The 15478-nt window shown below is 40.3% G+C and overlaps 1 protein-coding gene across 3 annotated transcripts in view; it reads left to right on the top strand.

Annotated features, from left to right (window-relative positions):
* Window positions 1-7948: 7948 nt before the first annotated feature.
* The window catches only part of IBTK (inhibitor of Bruton tyrosine kinase), a 60850-nt gene continuing 53320 nt past the window's right edge, over window positions 7949-15478 (top strand). For all 3 annotated transcript variants that reach the window (XM_074895961.1, XM_074895959.1, XM_074895960.1), the window contains exon 1: window positions 7949-8127. The gene's annotated coding sequence lies outside the window, so the exon portion shown is untranslated. The remainder of the gene's footprint in view (window positions 8128-15478) is intronic.

Here is a 15478-nt window from a genome sequence, read left to right as displayed (position 1 = left end):
CGAGTAAATTGTAAGAAAGTGCATGCAGTGATTGCAGAAGTGGGTGCGCAGTGGGATCCCAGTAGATGGGATGGTGGTATCTGGGATTCTACAGATTCTGATGAGGCCAGTTCCCCAGATCAATTCATAGATGTGAAACCCATGTGGAGGTGAAAGACAGAAGTAGATCCTAATAATGGGCAATCTGTGAGGAAGGATGTGTAGAGGATTACACTCAGCATGAGGTGAACGACATAACTGACAGATTTAAGCAGGGACCGGGGCAATCCCTGCTCTCTTGGACGGTTCATTTACAGGATCAGGGAGCGGTGGGGGTAACCCTAGACCCAGGGGATTCCAAGAAATTTTTGATTTTAAGTTCAGATTCTTTTGTGCAAGATGCATTTCAGAATAATCATCAGGATACACATTTATTGGCTTTGTCAGCTCAGGGATGTAATACTAAGTATCCTACAGAGAATGACTGGCCTGGATCTGAACATCTGTTTACATCTGTATACAATTACCTGATTGTATACAGTGAATGAAAGAGGAAGGGATGAAAGCAGCAGTTTTTATAGGAGATGCTGACACTATGATGCAGCATCTCTTGTCTGTCACCATGAGGAATGAGCTGATTAAAACTGTTCCACCGGCATATAAAAATGTAATCATGACCCCTTTGATTAATGAGACAGGAAATCCCCTTAGTAATATGATAGAAGAAATACAGCAGCTGGGTGACCTTGGAGATCGGGGCCCCCGAGGGAGTGCAGGGAATCAAGATACTCGAGACAGCCCTAAAGGCAGTGAAAACAGGATTCTCAAAAGGAAATGTTTATGGCTTTGTTAAAAGATGGCATGTCTCGTAAAAGAATTGATGGTGTTCCAACTAATGAGCTGTGGTGAATATATAAACAGAGAGGGCTGAATAAACCTAGCAAGAAAGTGAAAAATTCACAGGCTAAGTAGGCAGGGACAACTCAGCCTTCAGCACCCCTTCTTGAACCTCAGTGGGACCCTCCATCTGTTCATGGAGGGCCCCCTGTGAGTGGATCAACGGTTCCAGGGGTGAGAGAGGATTTGGCACCTTTTTCTGACTTGTACCCTTTGCAGAAGCAAGGAAAGAAAAAGGTTTCTTTGGGTTTTTGGCGCAGGAAGCTGCCGGAGGCAGGAAAGAGTTATACACCCTTTGAGAACCAGCTGTTAGCATGTTATTGGGCGTTAGTAGAAACCGAACAACTTACTATAGGGCATGAAGTGGTTCTCCATCCTAAAATTATACAATGAGTTAAAAGTTCTCCGAAAACCCACCTAATTAGGCATGCTGAGGAATCGAGTATCATAACGTGGAAACGGTACATTCAGGATTGAGCCAAAGCAGGGGTGCATGGAGTAGCTACCCTCCATGAGCGAGTAGATGCTGCCCCCATGAGGGATCAAGAAGTAAATACCGATTTCGCAATCCAACAGAAATCCCCAGTGCGATGGGGAAAATATTTAGATCAATTAACACCCTTTGAAAAATAACATGCTTGATTCACCGATAGATCAGCTAAATATATAGGAGGGAAGAGGTTTTGGAAAGTGGTAGCTTAGCATCCTCATTCAGAGAAATTTTTAGAAACTATGGGAGAAGGGAAATGCAGCCAATATGCTGAATTATGTGCATTTTATATGGCTTTGAAACAAGATCTAGGATAATGTAATTTATATACTGATTCTTGGTCAGTAGCTAATGGATTAGATACCTCGCTGCCAACATGGGTAGCCAAACACTGGAAAATATACTCCAAGGAAGTCTGGAGAAAGGAACTGTGGAAAGATATTTGTGAAACTGTGTCAAAGAACTAAGGTAGCTGTGTTTCATGTTGATGCTCATAGTAACAGAAACACCTTAGAACAACTCTATAATTCTTTTCCAGACAACCGGGCAAAGATTTCCCAAGCTGGACTGGAATTCCCTCAGAAGGAGGGTTCATGAAGGTTTAGCGAAATGGGCACACCAAAAGCGTGGGCATCTTGGAGAAAAAGCCACTTATAGGTGGGCTCGAGCATGGTGTAACAATGATACCTGATATGATTAAAAATATAATTGCCCAATGCCCTGTGTGCCAACACATTCACAAATGTTCAGTACCACATACTGTGAAAGGACAACTGGGGAGAGGAAAATTACCAGGACAAATGTAGTAAATGGATTATGTTGGACCTCTACCCCAAGATCAAAGATGTAAATATATTCACACTGCTGTAGATAACTATTCTGGATGTCTGATTGCCTATCCCTGTACGAGGGCCACTCACCATAGCACTATTTGTACTATAGGTATAATAATTTTGTACTATGGAATTCCACTGAAGCTTCAAACTGATAATGGGTCTCATTTTTGAAAAGTTCGTGCAACATTATGCTAAGCAACAAAACATTCAGTGGGTTTTTCATATACCATATTACCCTCAAGCTGCCAGACTGATCGAGCGGATGAATGGGTTGTTGAAAGAGGAACTGAGAAAATTGGGGGATGGCAACTTATCCCAATGGAGAATCCATCTCACAGATGCACTACATATTCTTAGCAACAGGCCCATTGGGGCAATGGAAACTCCCTTAATGCGTATGACCACACCTAATCTGCAAATAAAACTTCTGACAATAAAAGAAACTTTGACTTATTGGAAAATTGTCCCAGGAGCCATGGCCCCTTACTGAGCCACCTCAGAAGCTGCAGGGTTAGACCATGCATTAATATTAACCAAAATAAGTTCAAGACAGATAAGGGTCATAGACACTGGAATAGGATTTCAGATTCCCCCAGAACATTTTGGATTAATAACTGCTTGCTCAAGCCTAGCCATGAAAGGTGTTCATGTTATGGGAGGAGTGATCGATGTAGACTATCAAGGTGAAAATAAGGTAATTCTGTTAAACAACGGTGAACAAGATTTGACTATTCAACCCCAAGACCGGGTAGCACAATTGTTGATCCTACCAGCTCTGCAAGCAGGGGTAAAGAAAGGGGATCCACCCTCAGTCACCACAGTCCATGGAGATAAAGGGTTTGGATCAACAGGTATTAACAATGGAGCCAAAGTATGGGTTCAGAGGCCAAATGGTCCCCCTGAACTGGCTGAAGTAATAGCCATGGGGAAAGATATTGATCATGAGACCTGGTCAAGAAAAATGGGAGTATGTCCCTGAAACAGAATGTTACTTGTGAAAGTAACTAGATGGTATAGAGTTTTGTTTTACAGGTCTGGCACAATTTAATCTACCAGTTTACTGCAACGGCCCCTTTGTGGGAGGATGATATCCAGGTCACCTGATCAGAGGAACTAGTTTTTATGGACAACAGAGAATGCATGGATAATGGGACTATTGTTGGTCTTATTGATTATATGTTATCATATTAATCAAATTGTAAATTGGGGGAAAATAGATTTTTATCCCTAGGAGAAACAGTAGCAAACACTTTTAATCTCAGCAATTGTTGGGTCTGCAGGAGCCCAGATGGATTTGAAGATTGGCCTTGGATAGTCCAACTAGTATCACCCAAGTGGTGGATCAGTGACCAAAGTGACATACACAAAGGAACCAAACTGATTAAGCAGCAATGAAGGGAATGCAACTCATAACTATACTTGATGAAGCATCATCAACTGATGAACAGAGATTGATGTCTACACATGTGACATCTGGACCTGAATTAACCATAGAAACAGTCTATCAGCCATGGTTCATCTATAGCTCAAAGGACCAATTGTAGTGCTAGGGCCTGAATAATAGGCCCTGAAACAAAGTTGACCTCTGGATGAACCTCACAACCAAGCATTATCCATTATTAGTATCTGTTAATTAGTTACATCTGTATTACCATTAGCATTTACTATTAGTATCTGATCATTAACAAAATATGTATGTTCACTAGTGAAAGATGGAGCTGAGACAAAATATAATCAGTAGTGAGGATGAAGTGTTGTGAGAATGTATCCAGCTTCCCTTGTTTAGCCTTGTTCAAGGCTGAGAACCCAAGCATCTGGCCTTGTTAGAAACTCCTTTGGTTCTGCCCCCCGAGACCTGGCCAGGCTTTGGGTGGAATCCAACAGGAGGGTGAAACCAGATGTTTCCACTCAAATAAAAGTGCAAGTCATTCTGACTTGCTGATCTCTGGTATATAAGGCTGGACCCGCTCACAGCGACTTTGGCAGCCTCACCTGAGGGTGGATGCACCGCGTAGGATTTCCCCCTTGCCGGGACAGGCTCTCCAAACCCTCGCTGTAACCGGGGCTGCCCAGCCACTGCAGGTCTCGATGATGGTAACTTATGCAAGTGGTGATGGATCTTTCTTAATTACTATGCTCTCCATCATGTAGTAATGATTAGGTGCATCACCTTGTTTATTCTTATTTTCTGTAATTAACTGTATGTACTAATAGCCAAGTGTACTATTCTGTATTTTTCTTATTGCTTATTCTCTGTATTACTTGGTTATACTCTTTAATTATCAACAGTATAATAAGGCTACTCTTTTCACTCTGGTGTCTGAGTTTAATTGTCATCCTCAATCAGCAAACATCACTGCATCTCCATTTCCTACTTTATCCTCATGAGGAAACTCTCAAGCAGATTGAGCCCATACTTCACCATCCTCCTTTCCATGCTATTTGATCCTCAGACTTCTCCATACTCTTCTCAAATGGTACTGGTATATGGAATTTAGTATCCCTGTCTCTCTGAGTAAGAGGATAGGCCTTCTTCAAGCAAGATGCGCTTATTTTTAATAAGTTTAGAGATACTAGTATAAAAATGCTTCTTTTGAGTGTGTGGCTATCTGATAAATAATTAGTAGCCTGTTTTTTTTGCAAGCCTTCCCTGTCAAGAGGTGTAACGCTGAATCTTTCTCTACTTGTTCTGTAATACGAATTTCCTAGTATTTTATAATCTTTTTTCAAGTTCATAAAAGAGAAAGATCATGAGGAACTTATTTAGTATCAGCAGAAGGTAATCCTGGAGCTGATTATTTTTTTCTTCAGTAGAGGGTATTACTGCTGCCAATAAGAATTATTACTCAAGGCTCCAGAGGATACTGGTAATAATTAGGCCAGCTAAGGCACATAAATAGATATGTGAAGGGGGAAATCTGTCACTTGACACTTAGTATGACTGAAATGGAAAAAAATTAATTATATTCATTTTTGATATATAGACTGCACATTTTGATTACTGGCTGATAAAAGTAATTACCATATTTTTTCAACATTCAGAATCAATTTCAGACATCTGTTATGAGATTGTTACAGTGATAGCATAAAGTGCAGAGTACATTTTTTCCTTACTGTTGCTTACATCTTCTATAATTCCTACATTAGTCTAAGCCTGGTATGGAACTTTACCTCAGTATTTCTGCAGATTACTCAGGATGGATGGATGGATAGAATCCATAGGTCTCCAGAAAGCTGCCTAATAGAGTAATGTCCTGCTTATAGCCTAGATTTATGTCCCCTAACCTTAAGTTTGTATACACATTTGGAACACAGTCAGTCTATAACCCTTCAATGAACTGAGAGGCATACTAAGACAAACATACACTCTGTAGGCTAATTAAGCTTCTCAAAATTGATGTTCCTCCTCAAATTCTGAAGATGGCTAAGTATACTGGTTTTCCTTTTTAAGTCCTGCTCTTTCTGTTTTTTGAGATATTTTTGATTTAAAGTCTAGAGCTGCTATAAAAAGCTACAACAGCAGTCACAGACACATTTTTTTCCCTATAATTAAATGTTTATTTGTGATCATTCAGACCTTTTCACCTCAGACTGAAAAAAAACCAAAAGAAGAGTTCCTAACTGTCAGGCATGTAATACATGCTTCAGAAGCTCACAAATCCAGCTGTTGGACTACCCAATTAAAAAACTCTTCAGTGACTCATTACTGGCTTTTCATCTCCACTGCCTGTAATTTCTTCTGAAAGGCTTAAAATAGTATATTTTTCCACAACAATGTTGTCATTTTTTACTGGTAAAAAACCAAACTGGTAATTTTGCTTAAGTTAACCTGTTTGAGCTTTTTTTTTTCAACATTATGTCAACATATCTCTGCAAATCAAACTATCTCATCCTGATTCTGTGAATGGTATTCACTGGTTTGCTGCTTTTGCAGAGGCAGGACAAGACACCTGGAATTTCTATTACTGACCTATGAGCTGGGGACAATTAGAAAACAATAAACAATAAGTAGTTAATATCTTATTTTTCCATGAAAATATTAAAAGTCCTGCAAAGGAGATCAAACTCTTGCATAGAAAGCCATTGCTAAAACCCTTTATTCTGTCCAGGTTTTGTCTGACTTGGACTCCATTAGCTTTTGTTCATGACTAAATACTATTTTCCACCTTTTCTGTGTCCCTTGCTGTAGTTTTTTATTCTTTGCAGTAGTATTTTGTGTGAAAGGCCTGATGGACATCCAGCTGCTTAGAAATTATTTTTCTCACATAGAGTCTATTCATGTTGTCTTGGGCCTTGTTCTGCTTTAAGCCTCTTGATCTTTCCACTGTGCTGTTTACCTCTCCAAAGAATGCCCATCCCAGCTATTCACTTGAATTCATAATTGTACAACAAAGCATTGTTTCTGACTGACTTCAGCTGTATTTGGATCTCCTTATCTCCCCAGATGGTCATTACTGTTCTTAGGCCAGCTGGCAGCATACTTGGAGCAAGGCCACCTCTGAAGTATGCTTACAACTTAAGCAGAAAGAAGCTATCACTAGGAAAATAATGAAAAAATAAAATTCACACAGCATGCAGGGTTAGTTTAAGTGGTGAATGACTGCTGGCAAATCAAACATTTATACAGTGAAATACAGAAGGCAGATTGTACAATTCACATTAACTGGGTCAGATGGCACGAGTAAAAATGCTCGAGATTTACCCACATACTTCTACTCAATTTTCCCCAGATTGAACTGCTGCTGAAGAACACACGTTGACTTTCTTTCAACTTCAAACGTTTTGAGGTTTAAAAGATGATTTAAAGTCTTTTAATGCTTGCACCACACAGGAGATAAAACTGTGGCTTTAAAAAGATACATAGAAACACTGGCCATTGGTATTAATACATCACAACTGGATTTCAGTACTTTGTGATGTATTTTATGTTAGGCACTGCTTGTCTTGGTTCCTATCTTCCCATCCCAAAATGCTACACCCTGATCCTGTTCCAGCTTATTCTGTGATCTGTACCATCTACTACATCGTCTAAGACATTAATTAAAAAGTAGAATTGAGTTGAGCCCTCATGGAGTTCACCTGAAACATACATTAAGTGAACCCTAGGCCATTACTTTACAAGAGCAGTTTTTCAAATCCTCATGCACATACCAAGTTTGCTTATGAAACTGCCTCGAGTTGGTGTCAAAAGCCTCACAGAAAATTCAAGCTGTATCTTCTAAGTTAGGCCGTTACACTGAGTTAAGACAATCTGCCTGGACACAGCCTTCTTGCTACCTTCTCTCACTTCACTGATTTCTAGAAATCTGCAGGCTGATTTACTTAATTCTTTGCTTTTGAGTCCTTCTGGAGAGGCATTGTCATGCCATAAACTCAGCCTCCTCCACAGCCGACACGCAGCTTCTCTCGTGAAGTCTGACACAAAAAGGCACAGAAATACCTCAGCCTTCGCCTGCTCACTGACCAGTATTTCCAGTCCCTTTCCTCCCTCTGACACAAGGTCAGCACCTCACACCTGCGGCAGCCATTTTAATTTAACCCTTGCACACCGCGGCCAGTCCGTCACGGCAGGCCCCGCCCACTGGGCCCGCCCCGCCCCCTCGCCCCCCTTTCGCCACCTGACCCAGCCTGTCAGTCAATCCGGGCTCCGCCGTGGGGGGCGGAGCCGAGGCGGCAATCACAGCCAATCGGCGTGCGAGGTGCCGCGGTGTCGCGGCCAATCGGTTGCTTGCTTCTTTGGGGGTGCGGCGGCCGCTGTCCCTGCGCCCCGCTGTGAGCTGCTGGCACCGGCTGTCGCTGTCGCCGCCTGAGGTGTCGCGGTAGCCGCAGCAGCCTGGCCCTGCCTCGGTGTCACTGAGGATGAGCTCCTGCGCTGCCCAGCGCGCGTCCCGTCCCGCCCGCTCGAGTCCATTCATCTAGCGACTGGTGAGGGGCGGGCCGCGACCTGCTGATGTGTCCGCAGGGGGAGCCGGGCCTGGGGGAGGGGCAGCGTCATGGTTGGCCCTGCCGGAGGGGCGAGACGGGACGGGACGGCGACGCTGGGGGACTGCAGGAATGGGGAGAGCCCCAGGGAGGGTGAAGGGCAGCCGGCCACGTAGGATGGGAGGAGACCGGCTTCGAGGCGGAAGAAAAATGGCTTGGCCACGGCCACCTGTTTTGATAAGCCGCTTCTGTCGCTCGCCGCTTCCCGGCTACGTAATCTTGTGTAGTGGGAGTCAAAACGGCCACCTTCCACCCTGCCTGCCCCTGGCTTGTAGCTGACTTTTTAAAACACTTTAGACCTTCCCCTCCTCTTGACACTGGCAGCAGCCTCTGCCAGGTTTTCCTAGCTGGAGATTCCCGGGAAGCTTGTCGTGATTCTGGCCACCTTGGTGATACTTGTCTGTGGCTTTTGGTAGCAGCTCACAGTGTTGCTGGCTTTGAGTAGCAGCGGATGCACGAGAGAGATGAAATCTTGTAGTTAGTTTAAAAGGATATTTGTGTTCAGTCTTCTTAGGGGGCAACCCCCTCCCTGATCGCAGAAATCTGGCTCCTTTTTTGCTGACGTGGTCAGTGTAGTTGTCTTCGTGGAAAGTGGTCGCAATTTGTGGTTTACAAAAAACATCTGATGTTGCTACTTTTTAATACTGTACGCAAAGTTGAGAGTTCATTCAGAAAAGTCAACTTTTCCTAAGAACTGATGTATTTATTGGATATAGTTTTAAGTGTGGTGAATTCTAGAACACATTTGTGGTTCATTGCTCTTGACTTCTCTTCAGGTTATCTGTTTCAATAAAAAAATCTAGAGCAAGGTCCCAGTGTATTGTGGAAATGCCTACGACTGCACTCACTGTACTTTGTCTATACCAATTTCTGTATGTTTTAATTTTTTGGACAGTCTTAAGTTATTAAACTAAGTAGTTTTGGCTATTTCTAGATAAGTCAAGCATGGTATTTCACAGTTTACTGTTTATGTGCTGTGATTCCTGACTAATAGATCCACTCTGACGTGTTGTTGCTGAATTTAGCTACCAATGGTACTTCGGGGTTTTTTTGACAGACGTGTCTGCCTTTAATTGGTAGTGCTTGTTAGCACTGTTAGGAGCAAATAGATTAGAGTTGTTGGATCACTTAATGTCTCATCCTGATAAGGATGATTTTGCTGTTGTTGCTGTGAAGGAGGAAGTTGTAGAAAGTCTGTAGAGAACATCTAAAGGTCACCTGCACCAGGGGTGTACCTGTGCCAAGTGGTGGCACAGAGACCCTGGCCCAGTAAATGAAGCAGCTTGGATCTGCCATGGCCCAGGGGATATCGCAGGCATAGTGGAACGTGTTTTTTAAAGGAAGATGGTTTTCCTCTGTAGCTTTACTTCCAGGCGGGTCACATTTATTTAAAACTTGAACAGGCTGCTTGTTTTCTAGCCCATTTTGAGTGCCTCATTAGCATTTGATTTATCATGTGAAAGTGCTTCCTGACATATAATATTAATATATTTCGAAATTTGAACAAATAACTTCTTATCCTTCTGTCAGAGGTAAAATGGACTAGAGTTTTGATTTTTCTTCTTTATGTAACAGCCACATTCAGAGGCTTTGGTTGGTCTGTAAAAGCAGCAGCTGAAGAAGAAAATAGATCCAGTTTGTTCAGCCTGTACTCCTGGGTTGTTTTGTAAACCTTCTGAATCTTAGTTGCTCTTTCTAAAGACTTCTACTTACCTACTTCTCTTAAAACTTGCTATCTGAACTAGAGGCAGCATTCTATTTGATGTTCTGTGTACTGAGAAGAGCAGAACCCTTGCTTTCTGTGCTGTGTATTGCAGTGCTCTTGTAATACAGCTGAGATGCTACTTTTTTTAAAAGACTTTGTGTGGGAATTTCTGACTGTCAAACTACTCTAAGCTTCTGCGTAGCTTAGATTTACCCTTTTTTCCTTGTATATTCAATCACTTTTCCCCCTATAAAATTTATTGTGTATTAAGATGGTATTGTTCAAGGGATTGAAAAGCCTAGATTTTATGTCCAGGCTTCAGCAAATGTGCAGGAAGGTTGAACTGTCTGTGGGTATGTAATTTTATGAGTAGAAATTAGTAGCCTAGCTGTTCTTTAAAGCATTGGAAAATGTGCTACTTATAGCTGAAAGGTATGTTTGCTGTTATTTATCTAGGAAGTAATCTGTGTTTCTTTTAGGGTATGTTGCTTAATGCTAGTGCTATGTTTATTATATTACTACCCAGCTTCAATTTGCTAGTCACTTTTGTCAGATTCTAAACTACTACTTTTAATATGTATTAGTGAAAGTTGCCTTTAGGTAAGACTTCAGTCAACAAATTCCTGGAAAATCAGTAGTGTGGTAGCAAATTCCCATGGCTTTCATTCTGCAAGCTTTAGATTTTTTATTTTTTTTTTTTTTTCATTAGCTTACTGATCAAGTAGTTTGCATGGTGAAGTTTGTTTTGGGTACAAATGTTTTCAGGATTTCCATGCTGTTATGGTTACAAATCCTTTGTGATGTTATGAATCAAACGCGAATGGACCAACTTGGAGAATGTTATTAAATGTTAGCATGCTTGTTTAAAATCAACCCCCCTTCTTCCCCACCCTGGAAATCTTTAAGGACTTGTAATACTCTTATAAGGATGGACTTCACTTTCCCAAAGTGTGTATTTCCAGTCATACCTCTCCTCATTTAGCAACTTACTATCAAAAGGAAGAGTAAATGGATTTTGTACCTTCTGAAATGTCATATTATTTACACTGTTCTTTTTTTTAAATGAGGGGTATTAAGATTGACAATTTTATATGGAACATAGAAACCATTATTTCAATTTTAGGAGAGCCAAATGCTAGGTAGTTTTTCTCCAAGTTCATCCTAGATGTGACTGCTGTTCAGAAAGAAAGCAGGAGTACTTAAAAAATAAATTAAAAAAACCCAACAGAAGAACAGTGAATGGTATGAGGTTATGCCAATTTAAAGATCAAGTAAGGTGTTGAAAAATGTGATCTCAGTAAAGCAGCCTAAAGCTAGATTTCAAGGCCATGTCACTAATTTGACAATTGAGTTACTTTAATGCAGTACACATGGAAGATGCAAACCCAACAATCTGTCTTCACGTGGCACTGAATTCTAATTAGCTGGATCTCTTCTGTTTTCTCTTTCACTTCCATGCAAAACCATTGTCTCTATTAAGATGACACCCCCCCACCCCCCTACTGGCAGCTACTAGCCCCTGCATTGGTACTGGTATCCACATCCACATTAGCCAGATTTTGCTAGATATAATACTGAGAATAGGCTTTCATCAGCAAGAATCTGAAAGAGCACAGGTAGGAATTTTAGTATCTGTGCCTTCCAGATTGAATGCCAGAAACATATATTGAAACTGCTAACCATGTGGTAAGGGTTGATTGCTGTTTCTCTTCTGATAGCACCCTTGTACCTTTGAGCCAAGACCATACAACTTCTGTGGAAATACTTTACAGAAAAAATGAAAATTGGGAATGTGTTGATGGAGAACATGATCCTACAGGTGTGGAAACGAGCAGTCTGGTATTTTCCTTCATCCAGTAGCTTGTGATGCCTCTGTGCTAGATGTTAGTATTGTAGGCATCACACAAAACTTTGTGCTGAATATGCTCTGCCTTCACCGGGTTTATATTCTGAAAGATAGTGACTAAAACCACATAACATAGTAGGGGGTCCTAAAGCTGCCTTGGTAACATCATCTCTTTCTTTTGGCTTAATTTTTGTGAGATTTCATATTGCCAGAATACAATTTATTATATATTTTTTAATCTATTCTGGGAAGCGTCTTCAATAACAAAAATAGGTAAACAGAACCCTTGGACTTGAAGACCACTAACTCACCAGAAGTCCCTTGTAAGCAGCTTTGATACGCAGAGAGATTTCTGGAACTCCACAGGGGGAGGCTTCTGTCAACTCTCTTCATTTTTCCCAATGATTGAAGAGATTTCACATCTGCCCTCTTCTGTTTGCAGGAAATGAAATCTACCATTGTCATCCTTAGTCATTAAGGTGTTTGTTAGTTTAGTCTTACAGATGTGTAGAATCTTAGTTCATTTCGTACTCGAGAGGTGTGACAGCTTTGATTTTAGACTTTTTAGGAAAAAAAAAAAAGCCAAATCTTTGCATATTTGTAGTAACCTCTTGAAAGAAACAGCGATTTTTGAGACAACCACAGTAGGAAGAGAGCTGCTTTTTCAACTGTAGGAGTTCTGACTCCATAAGGTCAGATGACACATCTCACACTCTCCTTCTTGGAGGGTGTGTGACAGCTGTGGTGCAGTGGTACTTTGCCTTCTCTGAGGGGAAGAGCTGAGTGAGAGGCCTCTACCTACTCACCTCCAGGAGGCAAGATACCACAGACACCTTCTTGCTAGTTAGGAATTGCTTCCAAGTTGGTTGTAGTCTTTTAAATTTTCATTTTCCTGGGCTGTGAACATGTCTAATATGTAGCTTATGTCTCTGAGGGAAAATTTAGAAACCTCTTGCTTCTGAAATAAAACATCTTTGGGATACTTTGAAGTGAATTCCTTCATTTTTGGGGGACTTTTTTCTGTAATGAAAGTGTTAATTTGGAATCAGTTTTTAAAAAGATTTTGAATTCCAAATGATACCTGTCATGTAATGAAAATGTTTTAAAAGATAATAATCTTATTTAGCTACTTTTGACTTTTAATAACTGCAGCATTAGGAAGAGACTGGTATTATAACATGAATATAGTTTGTGCTGAGAAGCCTACAGAAATACTGCAAATAAAAGCAGAGACACATAATCAAAAGGGCACCATATTCTAGGTATTTCATTTCAAAGTTCAAAAAATGCCGAGGCTGTTCTAGTTTGTTAATGTAACGAAGGTTTTCACACAGTGTCTATCACAATTTGAAAGTTTCAATGTTTTACTTAAGGACCTACTTTGTATTTGCAAATAATCGGATCTGATTATTAACCTTTTCAGATGTAATAACATGGTATTGTGTGTTATTGGTGTGCTAGTCTTTATTGTGGAGGGGTGAAAACTTGATTTACAGGCTTCTGTCTTGAAACTCAAGGTGTATATATCAGTGTACTAATACAGTATCTGGTGTTGTAATGTTTATAGTAAAGGAGGGCTGTGTTAGAATGACTTACAAAGAAATAATTCAGCAGAGTCAGATTTCATGTAACTGTGGTGTCACCATAATGGAGTTAGTGTGAGGTAGGCAGGGTTGTATTTCTATCTAGTAGCAGACTTTTTATTCTTTTTATGTGTGGTTTGCTGTTCACAGTATTTTGGTGTTTGGTGAGGCTAGTGCTCAGGTGCTATAAAGAAGTTTTTCTCTGGCCTCTCTGTTCCCTTCTTGTAATGGCACAAGTTTCTCTGGAACCAGTATTTACTTTCTTCTGAATCATATTCTCTTGCAATTCAGTGTTTTAAATAGGTGTGTATCTGCACAAGGGGAGGTATGGCATGGGGTACAGCAGGACTGCTTCCTTGGGTGGTGATGCCATTTCATACCAGCTTACCTAACAGATTAGTCAACTTTATTTTATGACTCCCCTGAGTAATTTTTCTTTATGTTCTTTTCATTTTTACTTTTCCTTCTTTGTAGCACTAGTAGCAATGTCTTAACAATTAATTGTATTTAAGATGGGCTTTACAAGGCATATTTAAAATTCATTCTTCAACCACAGCATAATTTTATTGCCTAGTGGCATATTGAATGAAATGTGAGAAATTGGCTTGAGGATAACAGCACTTCTGATGTTTTTCCTATAGATTTCCGAATCTTTTAAATGATTACTATTTAGAAGGGTGTTTGATGCACTGGCAATCTGAGTCTACCAGTAGTAGTCACCTGTCACATCTTGATTCATTGGAGCAACAAGTCAGGCTGTATTCTTGAAACCAGAGGGGTGTTTAAGCTTGTGACAATAAGTCACTTTTCTTTATAGTCTGAGGCTTTAGAGAAGGTGAAAGGAAAAGAGTCCACATAGGTAATGTTAAATTGCTTCTGTTACTGCGGAAGTTTGTATGTTGGTTATAAAATGCCCTGTATAGTGAACGGAAACTTTCTTTGCAAGTGTAAACTAAACAGTTGTGGTCAGTTTTGGTCTCTGAAATATTTCTGAATGTTACTCCTGGTCAGGGATGGCGGACTAATTGTAGTGAATAAAACCCTTTTTTTTTTTTTTTTTTTTCTTCATTTGCCTGCTATTTGAAATTGTTTTGAAGGTACATACTGAATAACTAATAGTCTGTAGATTTCCATTCCAAGTATTTAATCCCATCTGAATGAGGTGGAAAAATAATTGTTGAAGGCTTTGTCATGAGATGTTTAAATGAATCCTCTTGGATTAGAAATGTGGGTTTTTTTTTCTTCACAGTTTAGATTCCATTACTGGTGTTTGCTCTAAACTGATTGTTTTCAGCATGGTGTCAATACTGATGATAATTCTTCACATAGGAGGACTGGGATTTCTGTTTTGTTTTCCAAACAAAATCATCTTTCCTTGACATGCCTTTGCAGATAGAGACATTAACAAAATACAGTTATATGCTCAGTGCCTGAAAAGCAATGAAGCTAAGGTCAACAGGCTTTTTTGCGGGGAGTGGGGGGCAAGGAGTGGGGTGTGGACATTTATAATGATGGCTAAGCTGGAAAGATAGCAGGGTGGGGTTTTTTTGTTTTTGTTGTTGGTTCCCCACTCCCCTGGAGGATTTGTTAACATTTTTGGTTTTATTTAGTCAGCTTTTGTGATGGCATTGTCCAGCTTCTTTTGCAATATTTTACTCATGAGTAGAACAACTTTAAACTAGTTTTGTTAGCATAGCAAGGAAAAACATCAAGGAGTGTATTACATGATGGAATACTACTTCACTTGGTTTGCAACTTACGCTTGAAGGATTGAAGCATGAAGTTTTTGGAGACTGGATAGCAGTTCACATTAAATTAGGCAATGTATCAGTGATGTATATAGCTCACTTTCTGGTTTACATGGGTTTGTGTGATTTTTATGCTGCAGTCTGAACTTTGTGTACTGTAACCCTTTTAAATATAACTGCACACATTTAATAGGCTAGATGAGTGCTTCTGTTCAGGCCATCTTTGTATTTGTAAAAGTGGATGCCAGAGAAAGATGGTTATATGCTAAAGCTAAGTATGCACAGATAAGCAGAAATGCTGTATGCCTCAGACTGTTATTATATTTTCATGAAGAAGAGTTTGCATCTTTGCCCCTTTTTATTTCTTCTTCCTCTCTTATCCCTTCCAACCTTGACCTTCACTACTTCCTGA

Source organism: Athene noctua, chromosome 1, assembly GCF_965140245.1.
Source record: "Athene noctua chromosome 1, bAthNoc1.hap1.1, whole genome shotgun sequence".
NCBI lineage: Eukaryota > Metazoa > Chordata > Aves > Strigiformes > Strigidae > Athene > Athene noctua.
This window is presented reverse-complemented; position numbering and strand designations above follow the sequence as displayed.